Genomic DNA, 25,224 nt, shown 5'->3' on the forward strand with positions numbered 1-25,224 from the left:
ACCACCAATGCACCCATCTGTTGGTGGAGGCGACCACCAGTGCACCCATCTGTTGGTGGAAGCGACCACCAATGCACCCATCTGTTGATGGAGGCGACCACCAATGCACCCATCTGTTGGTGGAGGCAACCACCAGTACACCCATCTGTTGGTGGAGGCAACCACTAGTGCACCCATCTGTTGGTGGAAGTGACCACCAATGCACCCATCTGTTGGTGGAAGCGACCACCAATGCACCCATCTGTTGGTGGAGATGACCACCAATGCACCCATCTGTTGGTGGAGATGACCACCAATGCACCCATCTGTTGGTGGAAGCGACCACCAATGCACCCATCTGTTGGTGGAGGCAACCACTAGTGCACCCATCTGTTTGTGGAGGTGACCACCAATGCACCCATCTGTTGGTGGAGGTGACCACCAATGCACCCATCTGTTGGTGGAAGCAACCACCAATGCACCCATGTGTTGGTGGAGGCAACCACCAGTACACCCATCTGTTGGTGGAAGCAACCACTAGTGCACCCATCTGTTGGTGGAGGTGACCACCAATGCACCCATCTGTTGGTGGAGATGACCACCAGTGCACCCATCTGTTGATGGAGGCGACCACCAGTGCACCCATCTGTTGGTGGAGGCGACCACCAGTGCACCCATCTGTTGGTGGAGATGACCACCAATGCACCCATCTGTTGGTGGAGGTGACCACCAATGCACCCATCTGTTGATGGAGGCGACCACCAGTGCACCCATCTGTTGGTGCAGGCGAACACCAGTGCACCCATCTGTTGGTGGCGGCAACCACTAGCGCACCCATCTGTTGGTGGAGGTGACCACCAATGCACCCATCTGTTGGTGGAGATGACCACCAATGCACCCATCTGTTGGTGGAGATGACCACCAGTGCACCCATCTGTTGGTGGAGATGACCAGCAATGCACCCATCTGTTTGTGGAGGTGACCACCAATGCACCCATCTGTTGGTGGAGGTGACCACCAATGCACCCATCTGTTGATGGAGGCGACCACCAGTGCACCCATCTGTTGGTGCAGGCGACCACCAGTGCACCCATCTGTTGGTGGCGGCAACCACTAGCGCACCCATCTGTTGGTGGAGGTGACCACCAATGCACCCATCTGTTGGTGGAGATGACCACCAGTGCACCCATCTGTTGGTGGAAGCGACCACCAATGCACCCATCTGTTGGTGGAGGCAACCACCAATGCACCCATCTGTTGGTGGCGGCAACCACTAGCGCACCCATCTGTTGGTGGAGGCGACCACCAATGCACCCATCTGTTGGTGGAGATGACCACCAATGCACCCATCTGTTGGTGGAGATGACCACCAGTGCACCCATCTGTTGGTGGAAGCGACCACCAATGCACCCATCTGTTGGTGGAGGCAACCACCAGTACACCCATCTGTTGGTACAGGACTAGGAGCTACAGCTTCAAACTGCCTCCAGATTTAGGCTAGAGATTAGGAGGAACGTCCTGACTACGAGGATGTTCAGACATTGGAACAGGCTGTGTAGAGAAGTTGTGAAATCTCCATTCTTGGAAACTTTCAAGAGCAGGTTACACAGACACGTGGCTGGGATGGTTCAGTCAAGGATGATCCTGCCTTGAGCTGGGGGCTGGACTAGATGACCTTATGCAATCCCTTCCAGCCCCACTTTCCTATGATTTTCCTCAAGACAATCTCCCTCTGTTGCTGACTCCATGTTTTTGGGAGAGCCCTATGTTACAATTTGCTGCATAGATACCTTCTGGGACAACTTTCCTTCCCAGGGATTGTTTTGATAGGGCTCTACCGCCTGGGGGGTAGTTTCTAGCGGGTATCTGAAATGCATTCGTTCATCTTAGTGCTCACAATATAAGAAACCCAGCTCCTCCACTGACCCTTTCAGGAAAGGACCTGGCCTGAGGTTATCCCAATCCTAGAAGTGGCCTCACCAGGGCAGGGCAGGATGTCCCACTGATGCACGCCAGCCACCGCTCCTGAGCTAACTCAGTGCATCACCTGCAGCGCTTCACCAGAAACATTACTATTTTTTTTCCTTCTGCCTGCACTGGGTACATCTTTCCTGCAGTCACAAATAATGCAATACATTATTATACATGTAATAATACATGTATAATATAATACATTCGCATACATGCAAATACACGAGCGCTCCAGGGTTGATTGTGTAGTTTTAGGAATATGTTAGACCAGGACTTGCATAGAATGGTTTGTATAGGGATGATCTTGTCTCGAGCATGGGACTGGACTAGATGCGACTTCCTGAAGATCTTGCCAGTCCTACTTTGCTATGAATCTGTTATTTTGTGAACACATACAACCTACTTCAGGCATTTTCTTTTGAGCTGGCGGGTGTTTGCCACAGTTCACCTGGGAATGTACATGCGGGCATGGTCTTTCGTTAGCACTGATTACTTGTGTAGTTTCTGGGCCAGTGCATCTGGGATGTCGGTGGCAGAGACCTGCTGGTGGGACCATCTGCACCTTTGCTACACTTGCTATAGCTCTAGGGATGATAGATGCTGCAAGCTAGCGAGCTGCTTCTCCAGTCAGCCTGGTCCCACACCCCACTTCCAGGGCAAAGCTTAACAATCATTCAGAAACCACAAAAAAACAGACTATTCCCCTCGCTGGGAGAGGTTGCAGGAGCCAGCCTTTCTCCTGAAACCTTCGTAGCAGAGCTCAGGCCTTTGTGGCTACCTCTGTGCTCCTTCCCAGCTAGGTCTGGTGCTGCCTGGCCCCGCACCCATGAAGGGACAGACTGCACAGTCCCAAATATTCATCCTTCAGGATCCCAAATGCAATGACTGATGTCAGTGGGCTTTGAAGGCACTTGGCAGGATTGGACCCAAACACTCTGCTATGTATCTCATCTACCCCAATGCAGCATCCACACATCTCACACACATGGATTTGATCCTTATAACATCCGACGGAGATGCAGGGCCATTATATCCCTCCCTTTAAAAGCCTGAGAACGGTGACATGCTGAATTGTCACAGGTCACACAGGACGTACGTGGCTGAGTCAGGAACTGAATCGAGGTCTCCCGTGTCACCGTCCTGCACGGTGACCCCTAAACCATCCCCCTGTAAAAGCCAGAGCCACCACCCACTGTTCAGGGATTGGGAAATAGGTCTCCAAGTCTCAATTTTCATTTAAAACACAGACTCTCATCCTCTCGCAGAAACATTTTTACACAACTATAGCACCCTCACAACCATCTCTGCCAAATCCTCTGAACCGGGGGATTGCTTCAGGCAAGAAATTCAACTGCTGCAATCACTGGCACAGGTTTAAGGGCATAAGACTGCAGCAATAGGGAGAAAAATGCAAGCCCCAAAAGCTGGTGCCGAGCCAACTGCTTGTGGGAGGGGGTTCATTTTCTCATCCTTTCTGCTTTGGTTATTTCAAACTTCTCAAAATCCCCATCGCCCAAGGAGCATCAGTTCAGGTCCATACCCGAGCATGCCTCATCTCCTTGATGCTCTCTCCGTACATTAGGTTTCAGACGCAGCAGTATCTCCCAGCCTGAGAGCACCTGGCCATTCACAGTAATTAAAGGTATATAGACACACAGGAGGGGAAGGGGCCAGCCTGATCATTGAGGCCAGCGTTTTGTATTTTGGAGCAGCTGTTCACCCGAGATTCCTAGAAACCTAGTGCTCACGTGCCTCGGATACACCAGACCGTGGCACAAGTACAAAGCAGGGGAGTCAGCGTCTAGCATCCTCCCGCTGTGCTGGCATAGAGGCAATGATTTAAAATGAGCTCAGAGGATGTTATACCCACACGTGCACCAGAAGCAGTAAACCAGCACAAGCTCGGGTGCCCAGAAGACCAGCAAACCAAAGAGCTAGGGATGCAAGCAAGCGTCTCTCAGCCGAACCTCTGGCTTCCTTTCTGCAGGTCCTGTTTGACACCACTCCAAGCAGCACATAAAGTGGAGGCCAGGTTTCCAGCTCCCCGCCTTGGATTCGTCCAGATGCCAGGAACAGCAAAGCCCCAAACGTAGCACAGAGCAAATCTCCAAGGCGAGAGCAAAAAGAGAAAAGCCAAAATGACCCCCTCCTTACCTCCCAGAAACAGCAGGGATAGGCAGTCAGTGCAACCACATCTGGAAAACCTGACTCAGCTCTCACTGCCACCACATCTGGAAAGTCCAGCTCAGGCTTCAACTCCCACTCTCATTTCTCATAGCGATGCCTTGAATCAGTCGGTGACATGTGCGATCTGTATGCTCCATAGTCAGCTCTGCCGGGGCGGTGCCATGATCAATGCATGCGTGAACCATCTCTCCCTACCGCACACAACAGCTTCTGGTGCATGAATTTGCCTGCAGCAATTAGACAGGGTTTGGCTTCCAGGCTTCTCCCAGTAACATGCTTCCCCTGGATCTGGGTAGGGTATTTGTGGCCCAGGTATGATGCAGAGTCTGCACGCCTTTGGCTTCAGCTGTATTTCAGAGCATCTGATTCAGGTCACACTTTTGTTCTTCCTTCTGGAAACTGCTTTGTGCCAGCGGCGCGTGGTCTGATCCCGGGCACCTCTCGTCGCAGCCAGTCTGGGGGACGTGCCTTGTTTCAATCCAACAATGCTTCATTGAAAAGCTGCGTGCGGCTTGCACGTTCTTCCCAGCCTGGATGCCCTTGGAGAAGTGGTTACATCTGGGGAGAGGAGCTGCTGCCTCAGATAGCCAACACCACGTCAATCAGCTACGTATCGCTGTGTATGCCCATTGTCTGCTGCGTGCCAGCCCTTAACCTTGGTGTTGCCACCCAGCAAAGATCTGCTTCTGCGGCGAGGACAGTGTCGCACCCTCCGAGGCATGTAGCACTTCCTAGCTTTTCATCCCTGGTGTTTTCTGAGCGCCGCTGGCCTGGTGCATTACAGCACTGACCAAGTCCAAGCAGAAATGTCTCTGCTCGTGATAACATCAGAGACAACTGCCTGGCAAGCCTGTAATGACCCCTATCTTTTAATGCTACACCGTGCTCATGGAAGGGGATAGCTGGGTGGTCCTACCCTGACGCTGCAGGCACCGGGAGCGCATGGCACAAGCAATAGCAATACAGGCTTACTTGTATTTTCCAGCCTAGATGCTTCCTGAGAAACTAGACCGGAGGCCCGTCACGGAGTTTCAAGTCTCTCTGGCCTTGCCATGAGATTTTGGGGAGTGGAGCATGACTTGATGCATGGCTATGGGAGTCCTGCCTAGGGTGACCTGCAACGTGATCTTATCTGAGTATGAAATGAGAACAAGAAGGGTAGTTCAGACACTGGCTGGGCCATTGGACTTGATCTTCAGAAAGTGTCTTGACACCCACCTTGCTGGGGTTATTTGACCCCGGCGGTCTTTCCTGCCCATGTGCAGAGGGGCTGGACCCGATGATCTGTAAGGTCCCTTCCAGCCCCTAGCAACTATGAAACTATGGACAGACAAGCAGGCAGAAGGACAAAAAGAGGGCACCTGACTCTGTAGTCCAGAGATGAGGGCACTCCCCTGGGAGACGAAAGCCCTGGGTTCCTGCCCCCTCCCCAGCCTGAGCTATTTCTGTGTTTTACCCATGGCCATCTAATGTGAGATGCATGATTCGTCCTGGCACCAGGGACCACAACCCAGGGGTCCTCGGGAAGTGCCCCAAGCAGGAGGCCACGGAGACAGACTCCCTCTTCATAGAAACACAGAATCTCAGACAATGAGAGCTGGAAGGGACCTCCACAGGTCACATCTAGTCCAACCCCCTGCTCCAAGCAGGACCAGGCCCAACTACATCATCCCAGCCACGGCTTTGTCTAGCTGGGTCTTAAAAATATCCAAGGATAGAGAGTCTGCAACCTCTCTGGGTAACCTGTTCCAGTGTTTTATCACCCTGCTAATGAGAAAGTTTTTCCTAATATCCAACCCCAACTTCCCTTGTTGCAACTTGAACCCATTGCTTCTTGTTTTATCATCTGCCCCCACTGAGAACAGCCCAGCTCCATCCCCTTTGCAGCCTCCTGCAGGGAGGTGAAGGTTGCTATTCAATCCCTCTTGGTCTTCTTTTCTCCAGATTACATAAGCCCAGGTCCTACAGCCTCTCTTCATCAGTCCTGTCCTCCAGCCCTCAAACCATTTTTGCTGCCCTTCACTGGACTCTCTCCAAGATGTCTACATCCTTTCTGTAGTGGGGGGCCCATAACTGGACACAGGACTCCAGATGTGGCCTCCCCAGTGCTGAATAGAGGGGCAGAATCACTTCTCTCAATCTGATCAGTCTTCTTCTACCACTTGGATCCTTACACTCCTGGCTGTCCGCGGGACCACATCATCCGTGGGGTGGGAGCACCCTCAGCTAGCCTGCCCCATAAACTAGATGGTCAGAGCAGTCTCCTGAGGGGTGCGGGTCTGAACCTCTGCAGCAGTGGTACTTCACCTTTTTAGACTCAAGGGCCCCTCGGAAAAACCCCAGCTCTCGGCTGTCACTAGTTTTTTGGCTATTTAAAAATACTAGAGCAACTCTTTCATTGCAAAGAACTCAGGAGAGACCGCGGCAGGGCAAAGCGCGTTGACCCAGTGGTTTCCTCTTTGAAAGCTCTGTGTTTATCTTGTGAATCACGTGTAGGTGGTTGCACACCTAACAGTGCTAATGTTGTGTGGCACCCTCCACCCTTTAAAGATCTCGCAACCTCCTGGTTGAGGATCACTGCCCTACAAGCTAGGAGAAGGCCCCAAACCGCACATTTCCCGAACCCTAAACAGTAGGGTATGGAGCAACAGGTCCATCCCACCACAACATTACACGCAAGCCAGAGGGGTGGTCGCTACTTTGTGCTGCACCCAGTGGTATTATTAGCAGTTGTACCCATTTAGCCAACCTCTTCAGACCCCCACCAGATTGAGCGCCAGACTGCGTGGGCCTGAAGGACCTCCCAGCTCTGTTTTGGATCGCGATGCAAGTTAGATGATGCTTGCTCAGAAGTCAATGCCTCGGCACCTAGGGAGACGTCCAAGCCAAAATGGAGGTGCCGGAGGGGATTTGAAGGGGATAAGCGGGGTTGATCTGGATCATTTTGTGAGGTTTAGGTGCCTGCAAGGCACTAAGTCCTGTTTAGGTGCCTACATGAATGATATGGGTCTGGCCCCTGACCCTCTTAGCTCTCCACCTGTAAAATGGAAATAATGGTGCTTCCTTCCAGGTCAGCAGTTCTTAACCTTTTTTAGACTCAAGGCACCTCATGTAAAAAACCAGCCCTTTGCTTTCACTCCTCCTTTTGTCTACTGAAAAAAAAAAACCCAACCATTTTCCTGTTGTAGACTCTCAGAAAGCCCACAACGGGTCAGAAGGGTTTTAGCACTATGGATTTCTATTTGAAACCTCTAGGTTTATCTTGTGGAGCATGTTTGCACACCTACGAGTGCTAACACTGCATGACACCCAGGGGCACCCTTGAAAGGATATCAAGGCAGCCTGGGGTGCCACAGCACCTGACCTAGAATCGCTGCTCCAGCTGTTACTTAAGGTGTAGCAGGAGGACCGACAGGAAAATGTCCACCTTTGACGGCATCATGCTGAGCGCAAACTGGAAAGGACGGAGGGCTCAACAAAACGAGGGTCCAAGCAGCGATCGTATCAACAAGCGTCAAACTCCACCGCTTCCCTCCCCAAAAAGGCTCAGTTCAGCAGCTTGGGAGCGCTTCTGGGGAAGAAGAGGGGGGAAACAGTTGCGACAGGGAGGAAATGGGAATTTTCACATTTGCAGCAAAACTGTTTGACTATTTCTGTCGGCAGAGCGCAGAGGAAATAGCTGGGCAGGGTGACAAGCGGCACCATTGTCCAGGGCAGGAAAAAGGCAATGCAAGTACAGCCGCAAGGACTTTGTTAAACATTCAAATTCGATCCAGCCTCGTTTTGCTGAAGTCTGGCTGTCTGTTAGTGCAGGGAGGGGTATTTTTCCACAGCGTTGGCCAACGTCAAGTCAACAGAATGGCTCTCTCTGGATTTTGTGGGGCATGGGATCACATCCTTACAGCCTCTGGGTTTAAAAGATGCTACGTCCTCCTTTAAAGGATGAAAATGTGTTGGAGTTGGTGCCCTGCAAAACGTGGAATAAGCTAAAAGTTGAAGAGGAGGATTATCGACGTTAAAAAATAAAAAGCAATCTATTAGGATATACACTGAGATGTCTCAGATCGCCGCGTCTCAAAGAAGAGCGCTCACACGACTACCGGGAGATTCGAAGGAGCAGGGATATTGTAGGAAGCCTGGCTGTATCATAAGGAGCCGCCGTGGCTCTCGCCGCCAGCAGGGTTTGGAGAGATCTGGAAAGAGCGCGTGTGGGGGAGACGGTCCTCATCACTCCCATGTCTGCCCATCTCCCCACACAGCTCCAGGCTTATCCCCCACACCTGCTCTCAAGCCCTTGGTTTGCAGTAGGTTTGAGAAAGGCCACAGACAACCAGCCCAGAGCAGCCTCATGAGCAAAACGCTAATGTCCGGCACCTGTCACTTTGTGAAGTTTTTGTCCCCAAAGCCGCAGGTGTTGAGGGAACCAAGGTTGGCACTGGAGCCCGTGGGACTGGTACAAGGGAAGGTCTTTTTGGCAACAACATCTTCCTGAAGCCAAGCTCATTCATCGTGGAGGGCCTCCTTGACTCCATCTTGGTGGGTCTCTGCTCATGAGGGCTGGATGTGACTTGATCGAGGAGATGCCATTTCAGGTCCGAGTCGCCCCGTTTTTAAGTGAAGGACCAGCAGACTAATGATGGGGTGTCCTTCCTATGACATGACAGGCTCTGCCCATCGATAAAGGGCAGAAGATCGTCCTACAAAGGCTGGGTTTGAAAAGGATGACAGCTTACCTTGGCAACAGCGGGCATGAAGTGCCCGATGGCTTGGGGTGGAAGCTCCCTTCTTCTTTTTCCATTGTCTGGGATTTCCAAATCAGAAGGTAACAAGAGGGAAACGACAAAGCTATGTCTTCACAAAACCAAGAAGCCGTGGGGAGCCTGAGGCTCAGAAAGGAAGAGGAGCCAAGTATTTGTCTTCAGAGAGGATATAAAAATGGAGGGATGGCCATGGCCAACCTGCCATTCATGACTGTGCATAACGATTCCCGCACACACCTAGCATGGAGAAACCCGCTTATCCAAACATATAGGGCCTGGCTATTATGGCAACACACGTAGTGGAAGTGCGTGTGATCTAGTACGTGTGCATATGGGTGGATGCATGTCCACGTGCATGTAGCGGACAGCGGGGAAAAAGCACTACAGTTTGAGCTCTGGCATCCAGGACTTTCCAAACGTCTTAACGGTTGCAAAGCAAAACAGGGAGAATATAGCAGGAAGCATGTGTGAGCATTGGCTCAAAGAAGGGCAGGAGCCAGGTTTGCAGTTGGTACCAACTAGCATGAGTCCTCGGCTGTTACCAGCATCCCTCTGACCTACTTCATATTGCAGGGCTGGGTCCATAGATTCAACTGGAAAGGGTGTGTCACCCCTTTTATTAGTTTGCGAAGCCAAGTCATTTTGGGGGTGGAGGGAGGTCACAATATGGACAGAAGCATGCAACAGCCCTGGTAGAAATCTCTCTCCCGTGTAAAAAAATCTTAGTAACCACACCTGGGGCTAGAAGCATAGAAATTACTATGGGTAGCCAGTTACCTACTACAAAGAGCGCTGGACGCAAGTCTGAGTTGAATCAACCCTGATCTCGGGATTCGATGATGCCCGAATTCATCTGATTCCTGTGCTGGGATGAGCAATTCCTAAAGGGGCAATCAATGAATTAAAATGTGCAAGCTCTCCAAGGAGCACTTGCAAACTTCTCTTCCCTCCCAAGTCCTCCCCATGCAGGCTTATACGCGTGTGTCCAGCAGCCACTGCCTGGGGATGAGCATTTTGGAAAACCAGGGGGCTTCATGTACGTGCAGGTCCGGCACGGCTGACAATCCTGCTGTTTATCCGTGTGCCTAAATGGACCCCGAGAGGAGCAGCTTGCTGATATGATTCACTAATCCAGCTCAGAGGAGCGCTGCCCAGGCTGCCTATTTCCTGCCGTTTCATTCTTGAAAACAGCCGGAGGAATTTCTCAAGGACTTCTCCACCCCAGGCACCTCCGGGAGTGACTCACGGACTGAGCAGACATCAATGATGTGTCATTAAAATGCCGCTTGCCCACGGTCGCGGCTAGTCCCTGACTTATTCCACCGCTGTTAAATTAGGAATAGATGCACAAATGGAAAGTTTTCTTGCCCGGCTTCTCTCTTAAGGGAGGACGCCGCCCCACCTAGTGGCAACACCAGGGATTTTGGGTGATAGGAGAAAGCATCCTCTTTGGCCCTTGTGCCCATTGTGCATTCAGTGCCAACCCACCTCGGGGTCTCCTTGCTTCCCTTTGTTTCGGCAGCTGGGACTTTTTTCGTTCCTCGCTGTTGTAGTCTCAGGGTCCGAAATCTGTCAGTGAGAGCAGCAGACAGCCCTGAAGGTCTGCGGGTTGGACCCTGCCAGCCCTGATGTGCACCGTCTGTACCTGTGGCTGGAAACTGGCACCAGGGGCTCTCCAGTTCCACCTTACCCCGATGCTGCTGGTGTCACCCGTGAGCGAGACATATGACTGCCGCTCCAGCTTCCTCCTTAGCAGGGCAACCAGACAGCGAGGGCCTGCTCCAGGGTCTCTTATAGTCAATAGGAGCTTATTCGTGGACTTTAGTGACTTCTGGTTTGGAACCAAGGGGCCAGAAGCTGTAAATACCGTATTTCCTCTTAAAGAACCCACCCTTGAATATAACAGGCACCCTGTTTTTGAAGGATAAAAGATTTTATATTGGGTAAGTATCTGGGTAACAGCAGCTAGGGAGACAAGCCAGCTGCCAGCCACATAGAGACCACAGACCAACCCTATGTGCCCACCCCATCCAGCACAGCGGGGCCACGGTCCAGGCCTGACCAGGCACGGCAGGTCTGGGGCCACAGGCCAGATATGGCCACAGACTGACCCCACACGCCAGTCCGATCCAGCTTGTGGGGCCGTGTCGTCCAAGGGGGACTTCCCACAAGGTCAGAAATTTGATGGCAGCAGAGCAGTGACAATGTTAACTGCTCCCCAGATACCAAATGTCTGGACCCATAGGGATCCTTGCATAATGCATGCCCCAATTTCCACCAGCTGGGATGGTTTTTTTTTGCAGGGTGGTGGGGATGCCTTGTATGCAAGCAAATACAGTGACTGCCTAGGTGACTGTAAAGCACGGGGAAGGTGCTCTTGAGAGAAACGACTCCATCCGCCCCACTCCATGCATGCCCAAGCTGGGGCCCGTTCCCATATCTTGTGCAGCACAGCGCAGAACTGGGCCCTGCCAGAGCTGTAGGGATGTCTCCTTTACCCTACTGGAGACCAAAAACCATGCACAAGGTTTAGAGCTAGCAGCATATTTTTCTCATTCAGATGGGGAAAAAAGATCCTGAGAAAAAGATCCCACTCTCTTTTTCCTTTCTCCTTATCAGCTCAGTTCGGTAGATCAGATGCTATCAGGACAGGGAACAAAGTCACCACTGCACTGCTATTCACACGGGGCTAAATCTTCACAGGGCAAACAGCTGGAATGCGCTCTCATGTCCAAGGCAGAGGACAAAGGCTCGTCCTCGGACACGGACTGGGCGTCAGCGCTCCACGTAGGAGGAAGATCGCTGGTGAAATGCAGCGATTCTCACCCTGGGGTGCCGTAAGAGCCTTTCAAGGGTGTGAAGGGTTGCCGTGCACTATTAGCAATTCCAACACCTACACACGATTCACAAGATAAACCCAATCCGGACTCATAGTAGAGATGATATTGTTTATTAGACCAACAAGATTTTTGCCAAAAAAATGTGTTTAATTGCAAGCTTTCGGGCACAAGCCCCCTTCATCCGGCACTGGAGGAAAGATTGTAAAAGTTCTCCTGGGCAGAAATGAAGGTTCATATGAACTGTTTGTCCTGTGAAGTTCATACAAACTTTCATTTTTACCCAGGAGAACTTTTACAATCTTTTCTCCAATGCCTGATGAAGGGTGTTTGTGCCTGAAACCTTGCCATTCAAGGGTTTTTTTTGCAAAAATCTTGTTGGTCTAATAAATGATATCATCTCTACTATGAGTCCTGAATGCTTTTTCTCTAGACCAATACAGCTACAACCTGGATATCTGACACAAGATAAACCCAGACATTTCAAATAGGAAGCCATAGCATCCGAAGCATTGTGCGCTCTCGTGGTCTGTCTGAGTTCATTGCAACGGAAGAGCTGCTCTGTTACTTTTCTGCAGTCAAGAAACCAGTGAAAAAGCTGGCACTGAGTCTAACACAGTGCCTTGAGTCTAATACAGGGTGTCTCAAGTCTGAAGGGGTTGAGAACGACTGTAATGCAAAGCTCTGTGCTACTATGACTGTTTGTGCATGTTCATGTGTATACAGGTGAACACGCGTGTGCATGCACGCACACACACAGGGTCACATCCTAGTGTTGTAACAGCAACCGTCTGACTCCAATCCCAGGCTCGCTGACGGCACATGGGAGTTTTGCCATGGACTTGAATGGAGTTGGGATGTTTAGTATTTACTCTGAATAGTGGCAGCTTTACTCTTGTTGTAAACCAGATAATACGGTACCAACGGGCACTAAGATAACGGGGGAAAAAAATCAGCCCGCGAGCCACTGGCTCGACAGGAAAACCAAGACAAGAGGCCTTTCTTGGAGAGGTGCTTTATCCCAAACAAGTGATTGGATTCAATATGGAATTAAGTGGATTAAATTGTGTGGCTTGTGTTACATGGAAGGTCAAAGTAGATGAGCTAATGGCTCCTCCCCGGCCTTAAAAAGTAAATCAATGAATCTATGAGTTTAAGTGCTGTGCTGCAGGCTGTGTTCACCAAGCACCAGGCTATAAAGCCATTTGAGCATCACAACATCGGTGCTGAGTGTGAGCATCATACCCTTCACCTTCAAAACACTTCACCGACTTCTCATCCGCTCGACAACCCTCCCCCCCGGGACACAGACACCTCGAGTGTATCCAAGGCAATCCTTTCTGCCAGATGTGTGGATCCACCAAGATGGGCCCTGCAACCTTCCCGGACGGCCCCTCTGTTATGAAAGAGGAGGACGGCTGCCATCTGCTTCACTTCTGACTAATGTTATCCTGGACCCAGGCTCCTGGCAAGCTGCTGTTGCAACTCTCTGCAGGTCAAAGCTCAGGCTGAAGTGAAACGTGGCATCTGTCTATTCTCAAGATAATGCGGAAAGCTAATAGCAGCATTTGGGATGTAAGGTCTGGAGCACGACGTCACCAAAACATCCCCTGAACACATTGCTCAAGGCTTCCAAGGAGGCTGTATCCAGGAAGGAGGCACATTAGTCACTGAGGATTGCCTCAAAGTACTAAGAGAAGGAAGAGAAATACCTACAAACCTGGAAAGCATCCAAGGCAAACATTATGGAAACCTACCTAAGTGCACTTGCTGCTAATGTACTGGAAGGGATTGCTAAGGGTCTAACCAAGCCGGGGTCCAGAAGTATGACTCTAATGGAAAGGACACGGGAAGCTTTCCGCACAGTGCAGGGGGTATTTAGATGGCCCAAGAAGTCAGTTCTGGTCACTTCAGTCTCTGGGCTCCGTACAAAAGCAGGCTCTAATGGACGGATGTTTACATCTTGGGCCAAAGGAGCCTTTGTGGGGACGTGACTAAGAGCAAAGTTTGGTTTCCAGTGTGTACCTCTCCTCCCACCGTGGCTCTGGTGAGGGACGTCATACAGATCTGGAGGACGCAGCATTTCCACCCCCACTTCCAGCAACATGCCTCTACTCACACTTCCCGTCTCGGGGGGAGATTTGGGTTCATTACACGGGGGAGGAGGTGCTCGTTGAGCCAGCTGCTTGCTGCATTACTGATTGCACAGGGCCCCCAAATGTCAGCAAAGACCACCCTATAAGCACCTTGAAGCACAGAGAGCTTCTGCACAATACATGGCTACAGCTGCACACAAGGCAGGGGAGCCACCCAAGTGGAAGATCCTTGTCCCATTAGTTCCTGGACAGCCTTCAGTTCCCACTAACGAGGCTTGTACCAGTAACCTCCAGGCTTGGTAACCCCCTAACCAGTGAGCAATTCACTGCCTGATGTAGTTCCCCTCTTCAAGAGGAAAGCATCACCTCTGTGTTCGGGAAACTGGTGCTTTAAGTAGCTTGACATCAAATCCAGAGCCCGCCGACCCTGATGGGAGACTTTCGCTGGGTGGTTTTGCAACGGGGTCCCTTGTAAGTATGGGATGAGGCACGCTCTTCCTTCCCAAGAGACAGCTTGGTAATGATGCATCCATTAAGGAAATTCCCTATAGATTTGAGCAGGGAAGAAACCAATAGGGTTTATAGGGAAAGCCTATGAAAGAGACTGTAAAAAACTGCAGAAATCAACTGAGAAGGACAAACGTGAGAGCGAGCGAGCAAGATCTCCTGGAGGTCTGCCGCGCAGAAACCTAGAGCCGGGTCCGATTTTTTCCACTGCCTCCAAAATTTGTTTTGACAAAGCACCCCAGAGAGAAGGTGGCCCTCCTAGCCCTGCTACTGGCTGGCCCAGTGATTCGGGCAAGTCGCTGTCCCTCTGTGCCTCGGTTTACCCACTGGCAAATGCAAGGGGGGAAAGGGGTCCCACCTCCTTTGCGAAGCAGGGTTAGAGCGGTGTGTAAGAGGCACATGTTCATGGGCCTCTGATAAGAAGTGCAGCCTTCTTATTAGTGCCCGTGAGTAGAGTAAGCTCAAGAGTGGAGTAAGCCTACGAGAGTAAGCTCAAGTCCAGGTTAGCAGCTTGCTATGGGTGCTGCTATAGCATCCCTGTCGTGCTCCAGGGGATGCCTCTCTCCACACAGCTGGGAGCACTGGGATGTTTCACCAGTGGGTCCGCTGAGAAAGAGCTGCCACCCTGTCCAAAGCCACCTTCAGCACCGAGCTCTTCCCTAGGACCCTGTACACAAGCCCTGCTGACACCCCTGGGATGATGCCTTGAAGCCAATGGGCCACCCCAGCGCAGACGGCAGCTCTAGGGTGCACAGCATCGTGGTAACTGCAAGGCTACTGAGCTCACAGGGGAGGTGACAGGGCTCAGGACCTGGTTAGGAGGCAGGATGGGTCCTCCTAGCTACCCAGGTCATTTGCCCAGAGGGCTCCAAAGCTGAAATTTCCATTTCCTCCGCCACGTGGCAAGTGGTTTCAAAGGAAAAGCCCAGGGGGGAGTTGTGGGGAGTTCCCACCCTGCTCCTACCCCATCTCCTACCCCCAGGGGACCTTCCCTCCAGTTCACTGGCTTCCCACTCCTCTCGCGTCCCAGTGGGACACACCTCTTCCAAGGCACATGCATGCATGCATGTGTGGAGCGGAAGGGAAGACCCATCTTCCCACTGCGATTTACTCTCCGGCCATCGCCCCGGCCACACGAGCTGCTTTGGGACAACACCCCATCAACTTTGGGACAACACCCCATCAACTTTGGGACAATCACCCCATCAGCTGCAGGAGAAAGGCAGGGTCTGTCAGGACAGGACAGCCATCCTGTCTAGGAGACGCCAGGCAGCAGACCAGATCCTCAGCTAGCATAAATCAGTGTAGTCCAATTTACACCCACCCTGCATCCGACCCATTGCCCTTAAAATGGGCTGTCAGAAAGTTTGGCCCATTGTGTCGGCGACACCACCTGCCCGCTTCGTGCCGGCCAAGCCCTACAGCCCCGTGTCATCCTGCAACGACCCACGCAAAGCAGCTACTTGTAAGGAAGAGGTGGGACTGTCCCAGCAACCGTGGCTTGAAGAGCCAGGAGGAAAGAGCCATTTCCTCAAGGGCAGGATGAGCTGCCGGAGAGGCAGCAAGGAGCCCGGAGGCAGGAAGAAACAAAGGTGAAAGCATCCTATTAACCCCAGACAGGGAGCACAGAAACTACAGGGCGCCGGGCAGATGTCTTCAGCATGCATTAAGTTAAAAATGACAACACTGCTCCTCCTTTCACCGCAGACACCTCAATAGGAATTGCAGATAAGTCTGTCAGCAAAAGGATCCTGTTTCCAATCAAAAATCCCCTCCTCTCTCTTACACCACCCAGCTCCCAAGAGGACTAGGACAGAAGACATCCGCACCTGCATTTGGGCGCTCGGCAAGCTGCGGACGCAAGGGAAAGGCTCTCACCCAGGATTACGATCTGCGCACGCTGTGTGACACATGGTCCCTGGCCTGAAGCGCTCCCCGTCTAAGCAGCCGGTCAGCCAGGTTTGGGGTCTAGCCTATCTCATCGCTTTGTCGGTGGTCACCTCCAAGCATCAGACCGACTGTTGCCGCTGTAGAAATATAGGGATCTTGAGAGTCCAGCGACCTGCTCAGAGCAGGATCATCCCTGCCTAAACCGTCCCAGCCAAGTCTCTAGCCAACTTGCTCTTAAACACGTCCAGGGACAGAGATCCCACAGTCTCTCCAGGTATCTGCTCCAGGGCTGAGCCACTCTCCGTCGGAGAGCTGTCCTTACATCCACCCTACATCTCGCTGGCTGCAATGCCAAGCCCTGATCTGGCAGGGAGCCCCTCCCCAGGCTCAGCAAGGGGGGTATTACCTGGTAATGGAGGGGTAGTAGGGAGCAGGCAGGAGGCGCACGAGGGAGAGCCCCATCACCATCACCACACATCCATCCATGCAGACCCCGGGGCCATTCAGACCCCCACAGGCAGGGTCCCCACAGGCAGACCCCCACAGGACGTCATATCCCAGCTGATTAACCCTTCCCCAACCCCTTCCAGTCCCAGCCACAGCCCATGCCGGTCCACTCCCCCTCTCCAGGTTGCTCTGCTCCTTCCTACAGCTGCATCCCATGCCCCAGACAGCTGCTACTCAGCAATGGAAAAAGCCCTTTCAAGGCTAAGTACTTCCAGCTGCCGGTGTGTGGCCCCTAGGCATTGCAATAACGGAGGAGATGATGGTCCCTCCTCTCAGGGCCACTCTACGGCCGGGCAGCTCTGCGGGGAGATGGTGCTTCCTGCCTCCTTTTCTCCCCATACATGAATCGCGCTGCAGGGATGTTGCAGGAGAATCAATTGGTCCTGCCCCTTATGGCATCCTAAAATCAGAGCCCCCACCACCACTCAGGGAAGTGGCAGGATGCAGATGTGACTGCTGTCACCAGGATCCTAACTTGGAGCAAGGACCTCGGGCACGATTCAAACACCACCGACTCCCACTAGCACTCTTGCCATTGACTTTGCAGCGCACTGAATCGGACCCCAAATCCTGAAGGGCCATGGGTTAGACCCATAAGCACCAAGGCCCTGGGTCTGATTTTCTCTTGCCCTGCTTTTCTCTTACAGCAGAGCAAAGTGTTGCATTTCCCACCCGCTTTGCCACGGGCATGGGGAGCCAGGCCCTCTGCTCCCACACTGGTGTCCCCGGCAATGGAGAAAGGGAAGGAAAAGACGTCCCAAAGGTTTGCGAGCAGAGCGCTTTGGGATGCTGACTATTTCTGCACAGCGGCCGGCAGCGCGTTCGGGCGAAGACCCGCTTAAGAAATGAAAAAGCAACATACGGAGAACTCCCAGCCTCGGCCCTCTGCAAACCCATGCCATCCTCCACGGCTTCACAGGTCGCTCCGGGCAGGTCGGGGGGGGTCGCAGACTTCCCAGTGCTACAGCCCCATCCTTGGTCCGCCCCGGCAAAACTTCCAGGGTGGCTTTACTTCTCCTGCTGCTCCTTCCAAGCGCTCTCTCTCCTCCCTGCGCGAGCCTGCAGACTGTAACTCAAAGCCCTTGGCTGGGAAAGCTTCCTGCGAGAGTGATAGTCTCTCCAATGAGCGCAGGGCTGAGGAAGTCTGAGTCAGGAACTGGGTATACACCAAAGCCGAGGACGTGCTGCAAAGTCTCTTCCACTGGAAGCACAAAGGAGCCCTTTCTCCCTTCACAGAGGGGTCGCGGTGTGATATTTGCTCCGGTGTCGTGACCCTTTGGAGAGCTGAGGGTGCAGCTGGGAGACAAAGACCAGCCTTGCTTTGGTGCCTATGGATTTAGAGCCAACTTTACCCCCTTCCCCTCCCACATGCACAGAGCCAGTAACCTATGAAAGATGGACAAGTTTGTCTTTAAGGTGCCACCCTGCTCTGCCGGCTGCCAGGGCACCTAACGTGAGTCTCCTCAACCCTTAGACCCATATCCCATGTCCTGAATGTCCAGAGGGCTCCTTCCACCTCAGCTAGGCAGAAAGCAAATTTCTCCCGGAGGAGAAATTTTGTCATTTAGACATGTCTTTCTTTCTGGACCAGGATTTTTTAAAGGATAAAAAGTCCACCAAGTTCTGAGGACAGGGGGGAAAAAAAGCCGAATCCGTTCCCTTTCTGAATTGGCGGAGAGGTTTCATTCTGATTGCACCTCATGTTGTTCCCTTCTCAGATTGCAAAACGCTGAAAGGGAAAGCGGCTGCAAATTCAAGAGCTGAAAGGCTCCATCCAGAAGAGACGTCAGGGGAATGACGACCTTAGGAAAGCACTTCTTTGTGCCCCTATCCAATTTTCAGGTCCAAAATGCACGCTTGTCCCCAGCTACGTGTTCCCAGCAAACATTTTGCTTGCAAGAGCTTGGTGTTTTCCGGCAGGAATATTCCCTGTGAACGTTCCCAGCTGGCTTCAGATTCCCGTAAGGTCCCGATTTGCAGCTGTATGAGCTTTTCCGTGGCTTCGGTATGAAGTGCGATGGTGTGCGTGGGCGGGTGTGGGTAGTAGGGGGTCTGGACTCCACTGCTGTCAGAAGTCTTAACACCACATCTGGACTGGAGCCGGCCCAGCCAGCAGCTGGAGCGGGGGGTATGCAGCCCTCACCTTGGGGAAGAGGCACCTCCAAAGCTCTTGGGGAAAATCTTTCCCTCCCCCTGCAGCGTGCTCCATCACAGCCACCTTTCAGAAGAGGTTACACTGTGAAAAGTTGCAGCTGTGATGCTGGGAAGCTGATGCTGTGCACAGCCAAACACTGCTCTGACAAGGAAATGGCTTGGCGAAAAGTTGGAAGCAAGTGTTAGAAATAAAAAACAAACATTTCCAGCAAGAGCCACTGCATTTCTGGGCTTCAAATCTGGATGCGCCGCTGGAAACCCCATAAGAACAGCCCCTGTATGAAGAGATTCAGATCACCTGCGCTGCCGTCCACTCAGACTGCGCATAGGAGTGCTCGGGTCCTTTCCAAAAATCAGGCCCCTGCTGTTTTGTTGGGAACCCAGGGATCATATTTAGTTACCACGTTTGCAAATGTGGGCCTGCAAGATGCGAGCGATGATTTGACTCTTGCTTTCCAGAGCCTCATGGAGACATATGCAAGCCACCAAAAAGTTCCTTTTGGCCCCAAATCAGGATGATAAACTTCACTGCTGAACAACAAGAAAGATTTCTACACCTCCCGGCCTGCCATCTGACAGCGCCGGGGAAGGAGTCCTGCCTGATCTGCACGACAAAGGGCAACCCACAAAGACACTCTCATGGACCCAGGGGGACAGATCTCCATCTTCAGCTTCCTCTGTGCAAAAATTAAGTGACCTATGGGGATTTCTTACCATCTTTAATTTTCCCTGAGCCTGATGAAGGGTGTGTGAGCCTGAAAGCTTGCAGAAAAAGATTTTTTTTTTTTGCAGTTTCTTAGTTGGTTCTTGAATTTTGCATGTCATTTTGGTAGCAGGGCATCTCTCCCGCTCCCGCTGTACATCCCTCTCTAGCAGCCACAAGGTTGCTGAAGCAGCATTTGTAATCTGAACGTCATCATGCCCTCCACCGTCACACATCCTAGATCTAAATTCCCTTAAATCACCTGCAGTAACATAACTAGCAACGTTAAATGAGATGGATGAAAAGCTCACCTTTGCCTATAGGCTTTTTAGCGTGCAGGATGAAACCGCTTGCAGGCTTCAGCTGAGCTGGAAGAGCTGTTGTGCTAGACACAAACTCACCATAAAAGCTTCTCAGCGCTGAAGCATCCAGCCTGACCAGACAAGTCAGAGAGAGCGGGAAGGCAGAGGTAAAATGACTTGCTCAAGGTCACAGGGCAGATCAGTAGCAGAGCTGAGCAGAGACTCCAGGTCCCTGGACTCCTGCTCCAGGGCTTGAGCCACTCCACTGGTTACTTGTGTGTGTGTACAGGGGTGTGTGTGTTGGGGTTTACACACACACCCCAACCCATCCATGCACCCCCCAGAGTGAACTCCTGGTAGTTGGCCTATGGCAGCGATTGGCAACCAGGGTGCTGAGACACCCTGGGGTGCCACCAGACCTTTTGAAGGGTGCTGGGAGGTGTGAGACGATAAGTGAGGAGGTGTTAGGAGATAAGCAGATAAATTAGGCAGGCTCAGGTTTGTCTTTGACTGGCCGATCCCCCATCCCCACTGCCAGGGCCCCTCTGCAAGGAGGTAATCTAGAAACTAGTGATGAAGATCGGTGCTGCTTAGGTCACACAAGTTATGGAGGGGTGCCTCGAGTTCAATAAGGGGTGCCTCGGGTCTAAAAAGGTTGCAAGCCACTGCTCTACGGGATAATTCACCCCTGTGGTTTAATTTGCTGCAGTTCCAAATTCCTGCCGCCGCCCCTTCCAGCAATGGACTCCTGACACATGGTCAGGACCAGATCATTTGCCATCATTTGCATTCCCTGGGGAGCGGCAAAGTCACCACGATCTCTTGTCCTGAGCCTTTGCAAGGCTGCACTGTGTCCCCAAGCACATAGGGTTTGTGGCCTTCAAAAACACAATTCCTTTTTTCCAGCAGTATTGGAAGAGGAGCGAGGGGGACCCCTTGCAAGACAGTCTTAGAGCCAAAAAGCTTGCGAGCCGGGTAGTGATAAAGCTTGCAAATGAGTGGATGCAAGAGATAAGAGGGGAACAAAGACAGCCTGGCTGCTTTGTGCATTGCCTCCCCCCTACTCCCTTTTGGCTGCTGAACCGAGAACAACCTGCGTATGCATTTAATCCAGACCATTACTTTGTCCTCAGCTCCATGGCAAGATGCAGCGTAGAAATTTAAAACTAGAGGGAGCAAAAAAATAACCCAGACAGGCCCCATACTACATATCCAATTCCCCCATTTAAGCAGCCGGGAGACCGGGGTCTGTTCCCACACACAGCGAAGTCTTCACTGAGGATGATCTCGCCTGGCATAAAACTGCTGGCAGGAACAGAAACCCTGCCAAGGAGCATTCCTCTTCCTTTCGGCTCTGGACAGATATCTGACAAAACCACGCATGCCAGGAGACAGCTCAGGCACTCTGGGACCAGTCCAATGCCTTCAGGAGCATCCCCCCCACCGTGCGAGCCATGCTGTTTACACACAATCTGTGTTAGGCTCATTGACTTCACATGTCTCTTTTTTTTCCTGTCTCCCTTCCAAAACTGAAGACTGGAAAAAGGCAAAACCAAATCAGAGGACACCCAAGGATTGTTGTAAGTCATCCGCAGCACACTCACGGGTCTGCCTCTGCCTGATGAGGTGCTGCAAAGATAAAAGGAGGTCCTTATCTAGCATTTATTCGGGGCCGGCTCAGTTTGTTTGGAAAAGGCCAATGTATAGGATAAGGACAGACTTCAAGATTACATTCACTTTAAAGTAGTGTCATAATGGGTCTTTTTTTCTCCTCGCTCTCACATGCCAAGATGGCCCTGGAGTGAGTTATATTGGCGAGAGGGAAAAGTTAAGCCTACCATCCCTAAAAGCATGGGGAAATATGCTTGTAAAAGAAACCTAAAAGCATGGGGAAATATACTTTGAAAAGAAGATAAAACGGAATATTTTAATATGCCAGTGCTCGAGGGAACAGACTTAACGCTGTTATCTGCAGCACTGCCCATCTCAAGAGGCCAAACATTATCATCTTAACGCAAAGTCATTGCAATTTTTTTTTAATTACTTTTTTTTTTTTTTTTTTTGCCTTTTGGTTCTGGGGTTTTTTTTAAAGTTCAAGGTTTTGTGCTTTTCCTCAAGGAAGTACTTATGTGAAATGAAAGTTGAATTTCTTCCATAATCAAGTGACTCCAGGAGCTGGGACTTTAAAGAAAGAAAACACACAACTCACCGTGAGGATTGGGCCTTCACGACAGAGTCCTGCCAGCTACGTTTCAAGTGCTACCCCCACGAAGCTCCTCTGTGGTCCTATCTGCCCACAGTTACTGTACCTTTACCAAGTGGGGTCAGGCTTATCCGCTGTCCTGCAGCCGGCAGAAGACACAAGTAAATACTTCGGTGCCTTCTGCTGACTGCCAAGTCCATTCAGCAGCTAGCGCCCCTCCGGGACACTATACCCTGCTAAGAAGAGCTCCCCAAAATGTATGGGTGTTCATGCACTTTGGCAGTGGGGTAAGTACAGATGAGGTCTTGGACACACTGGGTGAACATTTACTGTGCAGTAATTTAGGTTACTATGCAGAAACCAAAAATTACTGTGCAATACAGGTGCGCATCTACACATGCACGCCTGTATTGTGTAGTAACTATGGCGACGTACGTTGACTTGGGCATAAATTCGATACCCGCATCATGCACACATCAAATTTAGTTACTGCGCAATAACGCACATGTAAACGCCTTACTACATAGTAACACTGTATGTATGGACTGACTTGGGACTAACTTTAGTCCACACAGCGTTAGCTGCATGTGTAGACGCTGGCCTAAAAACCACTTACTGCGCAGTAAATTACTGCACAGTAAATGCACATGTAGACACACCCACTGCATAGTCCAGCCTCATGCTGCCTCGTGGATTCATTTCCATCAAGCTTAATGAAGGAAGAGTCATTATAAAACCTCAGGCAATTGTCCTGGTATCATTTTAGAGCCACTTCACCCCACGCTAATCACTTATATACGGACAAAACCTGGCGGAGAATCAAGCCCCCAATAGACATGAAGCTGTTGAGGTCTTGCATTGTTGTGTAAGTCAAGAAGTCTGGGAAGCCTAAGTGAAATTCATTTCCAAAATGCACTACTCTCTCTCCATCAGAACTGGGAGCTCATGCTTCAAAGTGCAAAGCAACGATCCTATAAAGAAACGCAGCCAAGACTCAGGCAAGGACCATCTTAGGGGATTACAACCTGGGTGCAAGAGACATCTTTCACAGTTGTGAAAGACAGCACTTTGCTAGCTGAAAAAAGCAGCGGTGGGTCAACATGAGACATTTTGGCTAGATAGTCGAATTTTTCTGCACCTTGATATAAACAAGTATTGATCCCCCCCCTTGCAAATCCACATGCTATAGCCTTATCTATTATTTATGGCATGGCCAGCTCTTAAGACTTCATGGCTGGTGAATGGAGGTTTTTCTTACAGGCCCATTTTATAGCTCTGGGATTACAAGAGGCACGCAGATTCCAGCTGTTCACAGTAGCAAGCGTTTCTCCTTGATCAAAAAGGCTAGTTTGAAGGTGTGCACCAAATGCAGCTCAAAAGGTCAATGAAAAGAATGTAAAATGTGTTAAAAAAACCCCACAATCATCTCAGGATTTTTAAACCAATCTTCATTTTGGGGGCCTGACTCTGAATTTTCAACACCTGGGACTGGCAAGATGTCTACACCGGTGTGGCTGGAGGCCAGACACGCTGAGAGCCCCTGCCCCAGGGAGCTTCCAGTGTCACAGATGCCAGGTTTCATATAGTGCTCTGACCCGCAGTGCCAGAGAAGCCCCTAAAAACTCCAAGTTTAAAAAGGACATTGTCACATGAAACCTCCTCATTTTCTAAACCTTTCCATTTTAAAATGCCATCGTCCATGTGAAATGGCTCCGAATGATTAAAAAAAAAAAATCCCCAAACCCCAGTATCAGATGCCAGGTTTGCTCCTTCTAAGCCACAGTTTTGCAATGCGGTTTTCTCTCTCCCTTTCTTTGAACTGCAATCTTAGAAAAGTAGGGCTGGAAGGGACCTCCAGAGGCACTGCCGACCTGAGAGAAACGAGTTGAAAACCAGAGAGGCTATTTAGGTGAAAGAAATTCCCGGGATGTTTTCCCTCCAAGTGATTTGAAGTAGCTGATTCCCACACTGGGATCCAGCTCTGAACCTCGGTGCTCTCAAATGTTGTCTAATGTCAGGGTCTATAGTGATTTCATGCTGCTCTTAAGGTGGCTGCTAAAAAATAAGCCCTGCCCACCCATTCTTCCTTTGCAAGCTCCACCCTTGGAAATGCAGCTCCCTTCGCCTCTGCTATCAGGCACGCAGCAGAGACAGAGCGCTCGGTCTCATCCAGACCCCCCAAGACCACAGAGGAGCTTTGTAAAGTGCTACCCAAGCTTTGCTGCAGCTCTGCAGCCAAGTGCTACCCTCCTGAATCAAAGCCTCGGGTCCAAACTTCACTTATTCCAAATCTCCTGGGAGTCAGAGTTACTATAAACCCTCAGGGACTAGAAAAATCAAAGGTAAGCCAACATCCTATTGTCACCTATATCACACTGTTACCTTGCATCTCAGAATGACTGCGGGATCGCACACCCCGTCACTGTGAAACGATATTTGATTCCCACACGAAGTTTAATGCTATTGATGAAATCATGAGAAGCGTCCTACCTTTCACAGACAGGAAAAACCAAATAAAGGAGATGCTTCTTAGCGGCAGATCTTCACTGCATAGCCGGAGAGCTTTGACAAGATCGTGTGCGGCAGCGCTAAAACAAAGCAAGGGAAGACAATCAATTCCTTGGGTTGCACGCGCGGTCTCTCGGCGCCAGGCACAATACGGCGTCGTTGCAGACTGTGCTCTCAATGCTCTCGTTGTTCCAACCCCGGAGCTGCCAGGAACTACACAGATTTCTCAATCAAAAGGTTCGGCCCCTCGTTTCATTCACTTCTTCGTGATGGGAGCATCACCTCATGGGCATGTGATCCCGGGTCATTACTACAAAGCCACCACAAATACAGGAGAGAGGCTGGGAGCCAAAGAAAGAAAAGCCTCTACGCCGTTCTGCGATAGACCCCGCACAGAAGCTTACAAACATACAAAATACGCATCATGCGACTAGGACAAAAGGGACCTGGCCGTTCTCCTGTCTCTGCCGTATACTTACCAGGAGTTGGATTCACAAACCCTTCCCCTTACCTTACCCAAACCCTTGGCAGGATGGCCAACTTCAGGCTACAAATCAAGGCTCATTAACCACTGGATTCACTTACCTAGGGATATGCTAGAGTCTGCATGCCAGTTAATG

At 51.1% G+C, this 25,224-nt stretch overlaps 1 protein-coding gene across 3 annotated transcripts in view; it reads right to left on the reverse strand.

The window, feature by feature from the left end:
• Nucleotides 1-24,667, reverse strand: part of GJC2 (gap junction protein gamma 2) — a 71,105-nt gene extending 46,438 nt beyond the window's left edge. Inside the window, exon 1 of one of the 3 annotated variants that reach the window (XM_019480695.2) lies at nt 24,587-24,667. The gene's annotated coding sequence lies outside the window, so the exon portion shown is untranslated. Of the gene's footprint in view, nt 1-4,104; nt 4,566-17,596; nt 17,828-24,586 lie in introns of those variants that run through there. The other 2 variants (XM_006274662.4, XM_014602756.3) reach the window with 2 other exon arrangements.
• Nucleotides 24,668-25,224: the final 557 nt, after the last annotated feature.

The sequence above is a fragment of the Alligator mississippiensis genome, chromosome 5 (genome assembly GCF_030867095.1).
Source record: "Alligator mississippiensis isolate rAllMis1 chromosome 5, rAllMis1, whole genome shotgun sequence".
NCBI lineage: Eukaryota > Metazoa > Chordata > Crocodylia > Alligatoridae > Alligator > Alligator mississippiensis.